Source organism: Nelumbo lutea, chromosome 2 (genome assembly GCF_056320005.1).
Source record: "Nelumbo lutea isolate HS-2025 chromosome 2, American lotus-T2T, whole genome shotgun sequence".
NCBI lineage: Eukaryota > Viridiplantae > Streptophyta > Magnoliopsida > Proteales > Nelumbonaceae > Nelumbo > Nelumbo lutea.
Genome location: NC_142685.1, coordinates 3621378 through 3632700, shown reverse-complemented (window position 1 = coordinate 3632700; position 11323 = coordinate 3621378). Strand labels below are relative to the sequence as shown.

General features: G+C 32.2%; 1 long non-coding RNA gene across 1 annotated transcript; it reads left to right on the top strand.

Annotated features, from left to right (window-relative positions):
• Positions 1-368: 368 nt before the first annotated feature.
• LOC148868132 (uncharacterized) lies at positions 369-10738 on the top strand. The gene is made up of 3 exons (XR_016106681.1): positions 369-633; positions 10052-10216; positions 10451-10738. It is a non-coding gene; the product is annotated as an uncharacterized LOC148868132 (long non-coding RNA).
• The last annotated feature ends 585 nt before the right edge of the window (positions 10739-11323 follow it).

Sequence of the window (11323 nt, the reverse complement as noted above, 5' to 3'; positions counted from 1 at the left end):
AGAGTAGATAAAAGAATTTTCCTATAATAACTGTTAGAAAACACGCATATGGGTAGGACCTGGACTATAGCCCATCATAGTGGCCACCATCCATTTTGGAAGGTCCTTATCCCAACCACCCAAATAAGAGCTAATGAAATGGGCGGTTGGAATTAAAACTTTCCCCACTATTAATTCCAACATTTGATTTTAGGGTTTTTAAATTAGAAATTTAAATTTCAAAATAAACCCTTTTTTTGGTAAAGTTTACTTCTTTTTGGAATAGTGGAGTTGTTAATTTAGGGATTAATCCCCATCTTTTTAGGATAATTTCTTGATAGATGAAATTTACATAATTGAAAATAAGAGAGAGGACCTCTCTCCTAGTCAATGCATGCACTCTCTACCACTGAACCTCCACTCTTGTGTGTTCCTATCAACAGTATTGTGAGAGAGAAAGGATCCATCAAGACTCAATGGGATAGAATCAGTCCTTGCTCTCATCAAGTGACTATCTTGATGAGTGGAGATCTATTACCAAGCCGTGGTTATTGACTTACAAATAGAGGAACAATCTACTGCATATTTGGTGATTCAAAGGCAAGAGAGAGAGGTCGAGTTCAATAGATCAATTGGTGGCAATGACATTTGAAGGTAACCTTTGTCTTTTTTTTTTTTTATTCGGTCATGGTATTCACTAAGGAATATGCCCTAATGGATTCAGGTCTAAGATTCAAGTTTTGTTTTGTTTTATTTTATGTCATATATTGTTATGTTCAAGCTTAGTGGGCTACATGGCCGACTTTCAATTACATGCATCAGGTCAATAGAAAAAGAATTTCTTCTTTGTGTTAAATACTTGTTAGACACAAGCATTTTGGTAGGAAGGCGTTGTCAACACAAATTGTGTATAAATTCAAATATAAGAAAAATGAAGACAAATAACTAAATAGGATATAATTTTTTATATTTAAACTTTACGATGCCTCTGAATAAATTCAAATACAAGAAAATTGAAGACAAATAAATAAATAGGATATAGTTTTTTTTTTTAATATTTAAACTTTTACAAAAGTATGGCACCTCTGCTTTTCTCTTAATGATGCACTTCTTACAACTTGAAAATTTGCATAGGAGTCAAAGATGAGGATTGGACAATGTGCTCCCATACTTCAGAAAATGGTGGGAATTGCTTCGTTTTAATTGGGCTTTAAAAGCTTAATCAAGAAAAGGATTTTGCAAAACTCCAAGAATGTTATAGTTTTACTCTTGAGAAAATGGTGTATGTGCTTTTTCCTTTTCTAAGATCTTTTTTTTTTTTTTTTACTTCACTTAGTTTTTGACCCAAAGTCCCATCCCTCTTGAAAGAAACCCCTATTTATAGACTTCTTGGTTTAATCTCTTCTTTCCCATGATGATTTTATTAATTTTTGCTCTTTTTTCGTGAATAAATTATTGTAATTACTGTCATCATTGGAGAAAATAGTTTATCATCCATTATCCTCTCTTCACTCATTGACTAATTTTCATGTGTGGGAAGATGTACCTTGATTAACTAGAGATTTGATTAGCTCTAGTTACCCTATAAAGAAGGTTGGTAATCTTCACTCATTGACTAATTTTCATGTGTGGGAAGATGTACCTTGATTAACTAGAGATTTGATTAGCTCTAGTTACCTTATAAAGAAGGTTGGTAATTTTCCATTTATGAAAAGAACGATTTTTAATCAATTACTAACTAGATTTCCATCTTTAGGACTGGAAATGGATTCTAGTTAGACCCTTCCATTATTCTAATGAATTTCCAGAAGCAAAGCTCAAATGTTAAGGCCACATATTTGAGAGTATGGGGCAAGGTTAAAATAGAACGATCCACATTAAGGCCCATGGGAAAATTTGAGTTTATGGGGAGTAGGGCCCATTTAGAAGGCCATAATTTTAATGGATCCAATAAGAATACTGTGAATTTTTGGTATATTAAGGGTTTATTTGTTTTTGAAATTGGTGCATTGAAAAAAAAAACAAGTCATTGAACTGTATTCTTTATTTTGAAAGGCAAGAACAGGTTGGTTTTTTTTGTTTTTTTAAAAAAAAAGACATCTTTTTAAGAGCTTCAAATTGATGGTTTTGAAAGCAAAAACAAATTTTGTGATACAAAAATTATATGATTTATGGAACATGACATTAAATAACTAGATAAAACCATGTTTTTTTTAAAACAAAAACTCAAAAACACATTTTTTCGTATTAATTTTGGAAACAAAAAACACCTCTATAACGTGTTTCCTGTATTTGGTTTTAAGAAGCAATTTGTTTTCAAACCGCATAGTTTTAAATTGTTTTTGGAACATGCAGTAAAAAACACCCCCTAAAAGTAACTCAGATTTCCTGTCCACTCTCTCTACCCACAGTACATTGGAATGCACAACAAGATGATGATGTGTGGTACTGTGGTTGGAGTTCAATGCAGGTAGAGTGTGGGTAGAAAAGTCAAAAGTAGACTTACATGAGCTGCAAACTTGACTTTCTGGTGAAGCTATCTCAGGTAGCTTTTCCGAAATGGTTCAGTTAATGCAGTTCAATTAAAAAAGAACTCCCAAATGAGTTTTAAGCCTATTTTGAAAGAGTACAAATATAAATATAAATAAAATAATATAAAATATACGATTTTACACTCTATATATTTATATTTTTACTCCATCTAAACTGAGCTTTAATACTTTTAAAGAAGTATAAAACAACAGGTGAACACAAAATATAAGATTTTGCACACTACATGTTTATATGAATTTTGTGATGCTTGGCAAGGCTTTTTATGCATATCTTTTGATAGCCCAGCAGACCAAAAGATGTACTGAGTTTTTCGGGCACTGTCTTTAAATACCAAGACTGCTTGATAAGTATCTTGGTCTACTAGGCCCTTAAAAACATACCTCGCGGGTGCCCATCATAGTAAGGCCCCAAATATTCGACGGACCATTACCAAATTATCGGTTTAAATTAACGAAAAAAACTATGCTGCTGTAATGTTTTTGACCAATCAACTCTCCCTACCCTGCCCCCAATTTTCAAGGATGCTTTTCTAGAAATTATGGATTCTTTGGATTGTATAAGCAAACTCCGCTAATCTATATGCTACAAAGCTACAATTGCGAGGTTTGTAATGGAATGACAAGCTTCTGCATTCACCGATAACAGTGGTTAACTGCCAAGGAGTTATTAGGAAACCCTCCAACAAAAGCTTGATAACTGAAAGATAGTCACTCTCCACAAGAATGTGGGAAAGACCCAGAGAAGAGGCAAGAGTCAAGGCTTAGAGAATGGCCCGAGCTTCAACTTCCTCTGGAGAGAATAAAGAGACTGGGACAGTTTGAGTGCTTGACTTGACCCACAATAAAATCTCTGGGTGAATGCTGAATAACCAACCGCGCACCACTCTCTCCTCGAGAGGTAGCACCCTTCGTGTTGACTTTAAGGGTATGAGGAGGGGGGAGTGGGGTTTCTAACTAGACTGATTCACATTGTTTACCACTTTTATTTTATGATATTGGTCGATTGCTTATGGTATCATAGCATAATTCTAAATTAATATATTTGAATGACTGAGGGTAAAAGTATAATATAAGGGAGACGGGATCTGTTCCTCACAAATGGGTGTCTCACATGCACATTTACCGTACATTGAGAACATCTCTCATGAATCATAATTGATAACTATGGGAGATGTTTGATAGGATGTGCATGTGAGGCACCAGGTGTTAGAAAGGTGGCCAAGCTATAATGTCAACCGATCACATGTAAACCACAAAATGATAAAGAGAATGATCAAGCTAGGGAAGGCCTGCCCTGGTTTATTTTGTATTGGTTTTTTACTATACATATTTGTATTTATAATCTTCTTAAAGTTCAGTTTAAAAGGAATACAAACACAAAATATGCATAGTATAAATATATAAAAAATATAAGATTTTACATTTTACATATTTGTATATATACTCTTTCCAACTTGACTTAGGTTCTTTCAGACCTGACCTAGGGTAGTCATCCTCCCAAACAAAGCCAAACCCATCAACTAGGGCTGAGCAATTGGGCATGTTAGCATGTCTGGCCCCAGGCCCAGCCCAAGCTTTAATAACAAGCAGAAAATGGGTTCATTCGATTTCGAGGCGGTAAAAATTCTCAGGCCTAGGCCCGGCCGGGCCCTTTTACGTAGCCAGTTCACAGTTGAAGCCTTGACCTGTGTAATTTTTGGACTGAAGCCTTTCTGGATTGTCTTTCTAACTCCCTAGCATCAGACGTGTCTTAGCTGTTTGTTTTTTTTTTAGTTTGAGTAGTGTAGTTGTTGTTTTTTCTATTTTCTGTTCGTTCAGGTTGTGGTAATTCTGTGTTCCTTACTTTAACATCTTTTTCACCAAAAAAAAAAATCATTCCGTGTGTGGCAGTAGTTAGCAGTTGGCTTTAATTCGGATTGAAGTAGTTCATGAATCATGATGATATTGACTCCATTTTTCTATAGCGGGGATATATTTAACTTTTACATAATAATAAAAATTTTGTATTAATGATTAGTAGAATGGCATTGATTGCAACTTAGGCTGCGTTTGAAAATGATGCAAATGGAGTGTAAATCCTCGTTCACGGTAAATTTGCATTCTAATTTATTTTTACTTTTGTTTGGTAACATTGCATTTATGCATTGACAAATGACAAAAAATACATTTTTCAAAGTATATTTATGTTGATAATAACATGTAAAAATACATCAATAAAAAAAAGTAAATTTGTATTAAAGTGGGCTTTTGATAAAAAAAGGCACATGCTTTATTGGAACTCGTGTTTGCACCATTACAGCTAAAAGCCTATTTGATTAGAAGGTAAATTTGTCAGCTTAAAACTAACCCAACTTTGTATTTTATATGGATAGTTTTACACTCTACATAGTTGCATTCACACTTATTTGCATCGTTTTCCAAACGCATCATTATGCTTAGTTTTAGTAAAAGTACAAATACAAATATGTACAACATAAATCCTTCTATTTTATATTTTTAAACCCGTATCTGTACTGTACATATTTGTATTTGTACTATTTTCAAATTAAGTCTTGAAAAGATTATAAATACAAATATGCACAGTGCAAATACACACAAAATACAAGGTTTTTCATACTATATATTTGTATTTATATTCTTTACAGGCTCAATTTGAAAAGAATACGAATTAATTTAAATATATACAGTGCAAATATATAGAAAATACAAGATTTACACTCTACATTTTTGTATTTGTACTCTTTCCAACCTGAGCCTTAATAAAAGCTTGACATCGATGTTTTTAATGGCTGATATTGAATATTGACACGTTGGACTGTGTGTGAGACCTTCCAGTCTACTCTATAAGGTGTAATTCTTCCAGATAGCCCTACTTCAACTTCAAGTAGTTCTTCTCATGAATTAGACTAGGGATATGAAGTGGACCCTGATATTATTACCTAGAACTAGAAGTGATGGAATGTGTCGAGTCAAACATAACTTTGAGTACTGTAACACCCTCATTGATCTCTCCATGAATCAAGAAATTCATTCCTTTTTGCAAGATCAACAAAAAATCGAAGTCCAAAGGTAAAAAAGGCTTAGGGTTATTTCATACAGTTCGTAGAATCTTCATAATAAACATCTCCAGCTGAAACATGTCTAAGAGCATTCTCATACCTATGCAGTCTAAGATCAATTCTATAATGCATAATGGCAGGTTGCATAGCAGATACGCTCCAGTCTATAGAGAAAACGAAAAGAAGAAATTAGGTTGAGGTACCTTTGAGATCTAGTTCAGTGCTATAATGGCTGCAGGGCTTAGAGCATAGTTGCTTTGTGAATAGCTTGAGAATCAGATAACCATGGGAGATGCTTCAAAGCATCTTCCAGTAGAAGGATAAGATTGTCTTTGAGGTACGGGTGTCAATTGGACTGGATTTGGTCCAATCCAATCCAGTCCAATGTGAATCTATTACAAATGGACCAGGTCCAATTCAATCTGATGAATATTTGATCCAATTCAATGTCTAGACTGTCCAATCTGTTCAAATTCATGTTAACTTAGATCGTTTTCAATCCAAACTCAATCCATTAACAGCTATATTCTTATCTTATATCAATAGACCAGATATTGGCTTAATCCAAACCAATCCAATATAAATTCATTATGGACCAACCAAATTCGATCCAATCTAATACATATTTTGTTCTGGATTGATTCAATCCAATATGTCATGTTGATCCGTTCAATCCATCCAAATTAATTTTGGACTAATGGATCCAGTCCAAAACCGATTCATTGACACTCTTACTTTGAGGGTCATCAAATAAGCTCCCCTTAAGGACTTTCTAATGTTCGCTTCTCAAGAGCCTTTCATATATGGAGCATAGAAGAGACTTTGCTCTTGGTATCAAAACCCTTTAAATTTGACCTTCAGGCAATGTAAGTGGGGATACAATGTGTTTGTACAATGTCTCCATGACATTATCATAATGTAGCTCAAATTTTTTAACTTGTCAGCCAAATTCTCTAGCGTATTGAAGAAAAGCGTGCCAACCACGGTGCTCAACAATAATATTCAAATCAATCCGATGCCTTTTTACCATGGGAAGTGCATCTTGAAACGCTCATCAACCAAACTACAAAGCATTAATAATTATTGATGTCAAGACTATTATGACATTAACTGAAGTCTTCCTTTTTCTCCTCTTCAACTCATTTAGATTACATGGTAATAAAAAAATTAAGGAGGCCTTTGCCAAGTCTTTTTGTATGGTTTTTTAGGCTTTTTAAAGCTTGGAAAATCAAAATTTGGTCATTCTCTGTTTGGCAATGAAAGAATACAATAAATCAGAAAAAAACCTATGCCTTAAAAAGCTTATGAAAAGTTCAAAATAGTTAAAATTCTAGACGCTTCAAAATGATGTTTCGTATCTTTTTTGTACCTAAGGCTCCATTTGGAAGGAGTACAAATATAAATATGTAGAGCGCAAAACCTTATATTTTGTATGAATTTTTACCGTACATATTTGTATTTTATGTTATTTTGTATGTATTTGTACAGTACATATTTGTATTTATACTCTTTCCAAACTGTGCATAAGGCTCAGTTTGGAAGGAGTACGAATACAAATATATAGAGTGCAAAGCCTTGTATTTTGTATTATTTTGTATGTATTTGTACAGTATAAATACATACAACATAATAGAAAATACATAGTTTTGCACTCTACATATTAGCATTTGCACTCCTTCCAATCTGAGCCTAAAGGCTTTCATTTAACAGCTATGTAGATCATGGTAAACTAAAATATTTATCAAACGGTATAGATTTTTAAAGATACAACTAAGCTGCCCGAAGATCTTCCTAAAAAGATTTGCTAAACAACACCAAAGCAAGTGATAAGTATTAAAAGGGAAATCACAAACATTTTAAGTTTTTTATAGTATTTAGAGAGATAAACGAATTTCCCTAAAAAAAAAAATAGAAAACTATCCTTCACATTTCAAAAACTAATGAATGTTAACGGTGAACACCAGGGGTGATCATGGGCCAAGCTTAATGTGTGATAAAGGTTATAACCCATGCCCAGGGCTGGGCCAAGTCAGCCCAAACCTCGGGTCCAAAATATAAGCTTGGGTATGGTTTGGCAGGGATTTGAGCCTATGTTATTAAATAGCTATATTTAATATATAATAATTTATATTGTACGATATATAGTATATCATCATATAATATAAAATAAAACATTTTATATTATAGAAATTAAAACATTTTCTGTATCATTTCGTAAGTATATATACATACTAATTATATAAAAATTTTTGTATCAAAGCAATATTAATCTGCCACACCATTTAAGAAAAAACATTTTAATTTTAAAATGGAAAGGACAAGCTGATATAACATAGACAATTTTCAAGCGTTGAGAGGATGTAATTTGTGAAACCAAGAGAGAGAGAGAGAGAGAGAGAGGATGTAATTTCTATGTAAATATACTAGTTAGGACCCATGTGATGTACAAGCTTTATTTATCATCAAAATTAAAGATGGAGCTCTATGACATTTCAAATTAAATGGTGTCCATCTAAGTTCAATTCAACTATTATTTTTTGGGGGTTATGTCTAGTTTATCTGATTACAATCTAAATTGCATTTTAGTGAGAGTGGCTAATTTCCTATTCTTTAGATAAATTTGTATTATGTTTTTTGTATCTGAATGCTGTTTTTTATTAATTTTTTGAAAAAAATATTTTTTATTAAATTTTATTGGTTTTTATTATTTTTGTATTATTTTGAGGTAAAATTATATAAAAAATCCTCTTATAACAATTCTATAAACCACCTTTGTGTTTTGACCCCTAACAAAGGCCTCCCTTATATTTTTGAGAAAAAAGTGCAACTATCTCCTTTCCCATGACTCTTCGGTAACAAATACATTAAAGTTACCAAAATACCCTTTTATCATTGTTAGTGCATTACCATACATAATTTAAGGTTTCAACTTTCAAAGAATAATTCTTATTACTCTCCTTTGACAAATGTAAAAAGGCTGAAGTGAAGTAAAATTAATGCATTACATTAACATTTTTTATTTGGAATGCTTATTAAAGGAACGTATTTGCACTTTTTTTCAAAATAATAAGGGAGGTTTTTGTTAAGGTCAAAACAATGGGGAGTTTCATAGGATTGTTAGAAAACCCAAGGAGGCTTTTATAAATTTCCTTGTTTTTAAATGAAATTTAAATTGATTTTAAAATAATTAAACTATGTCTAAAACTAATATTTTTATTCATTTTTTAAATTAGTAAAAAATGAATTTATTTAAGTATATAAAGTTTTTATTAAATTTAAATTCCTTATGAAATTTAATTAACTATATAAATTTTTATTTTTTAGTGGAACTTAAGTTGGTTATAAATTAATAAAATTTAATTATAAAACTAATAATCGTTATATAATTTTGTATTAGTTTTATATTAATTTAAATTGATATTCGTTTTTAATTTATGTTATTCCTTTTATTAGTTAAATTATTTTTTATTATATTAATAAATATATTATCAATAACGTTAATTAATAATTATTTTTATTTTTTTAAGTAACTTACTAAATTATTTTTATTATGGTTAATTAATTTTTATTATTTTCAAATGGAACATAAATGGATTATGACTTTAAATTGAAGTAGATTATTTAGTGCAATAATGTATCACTAAATATTTCAATTTCAATATATTTAGTATTTATTGATAATTACAATTTAATGCAAATATATATAGTTAAATTGATAATTACAATTTTAATGCTATTCCGGCCTTGTTTTAATTTTCAAGGTGTAGCAAGAAGATGAATGACATGTCGCGCTATCTATCTAGTTTTCCATGGATCAATAATCAATGGTTTTCCTTTTATGTACAACAAATTGCAGCTACATGACTATAAAAAAGTGGTGGTGGGGTAATGAATCTTCTCACCAACAAACCATCACCTCTCCTAGTCCTAGTTAATCCTTAGCCTGTGGTTGGGATTTGGTTTCTCATCGACACATAGCATGGCTCCCTAATTCCTATAGCTTTCTTGGCACTATTGTTCTTGTATTCGCACCTCCCATGGAGATGATTGTGACTGGTTTTATCCTTGGCTTGATATATCTAACATGGGTGTAGCATGGTAATAATTTGCAATGGAGTGGTTCTTATTGCAAGCAAACCAGTGCATACAGGGTGTTGTCTTCCCAAGACTGGCCAACCTGAAAGGCCTGCTGCCTTACTCTAATGACAGGAAGGTTTTTACATAATGCAATATGAGCCCATTTTATCTTGATGAGGTTGGTTTACACTTTAGTTATCACATGCTCTTGAAGTTCAAACTATGTTTATATATGATCTTATGACTAGATTATTAATGGAACTAATTATACTAGTTGATGTAGCTCGTTGTAGCCATTGGCATCATTTTCAAGGAATTTCTAACTAGATTGTACACATTTTAAAGTTCTCACCATGATTATATTCCCTTGTTGATCCAATGCAGCTCTTGAACTTAAAGGACTTGTATATATAGCTACTGGCCTAGCATCAAATGCCCGAGCAGTGTGAGTCTCCACCTATGGAAAAATACATGGAAAACACATATGATGTTTGCTCTGGCCTCAGTGAGCATGACTATTTCAGCAAGGCATTGAATCTTCGGGCAAAGGTGGACATGCTCTCAGTATTTAAGAGAAGTGGCATTTAATTGAACACTTTTATTTATAATAATTTCTATAATTAGGATGTTAAATTATCCAAACTGGTCCTTTGTTTCTTTAGTCCTAGAGGCTAGAGCTAGACAATTCATAGAATTGATCTGCCCAAAGTGAAGAGCAGTCCACATGTATAGTATTAGTACTCTATACTAATTACTATCCTCAATGTGGGTGTTTGTGTTCAGGAGAATGAGGGAGCCAGGTTTTCGGTGTCAAGGAGCTAGCGAGATCTGAGGAAGATCTAGAGAAACCGTGAAATCAGCAAAAAGTAGTAGTAGCAATGGAAGAATAGAGATAGAGAGTTCACTAGTCTCTTGCCATGGTCTAGGGCCTCCAAGCACAAAAAAAGATGAAAGAGGATAAAGAGACAGGAGGAGGTTTTCTATTGAGTTTCAAACAGGGCTATTTTAGTAAAAATGTATGTAGAAGGAAAAACTAATGCTTAATTTAACGTTTTCTGTTGGGGTTATTAATGGAAGAGAGGTATTTATCAAAATTTTTAAAAGTTCAGAAAAATTATTTATTAAATTGAAATTAGAGAAGAGGTTTTTATGATTGTCATAAGCTTCAGGGAAAGTTTTTGTATTTTACTCTTATAAAAATTAAAAGAAAGAAAAAAAAATTTAAACTTATATATATGTTGGTGTTTATACCCTCCCTTAACACACAACCGAATTAGACCACTGTAGTAGAATCTAAATCGAATTTTAGCCAAACGAAAGCTTTTTAAGACCGTTTGTTTTCATATAAATGCGAATTAACGTAAAACTCTATTATCGATGTAAACTATGTTAGTTATTAGATAGGGTAACATTTATATAGAAAATAGATGTAAATCTTTCCATCGATAACACATGAAAAAAAACTCGACTGTCCACTAAAATTTTAAATCCACCGATTGATTTTTCCATCGATGAATTTTTCACAGAAAAAAAAACAAACGCAGCCTATATCAAAATTGCAGCTATGAATGGGGGTTTATGCATTTATAGGTTTAGGTAATTTTCCATTTTTCATAATGACGGTGACACGGTGCACCGAGCGAGACCGGATCTGTT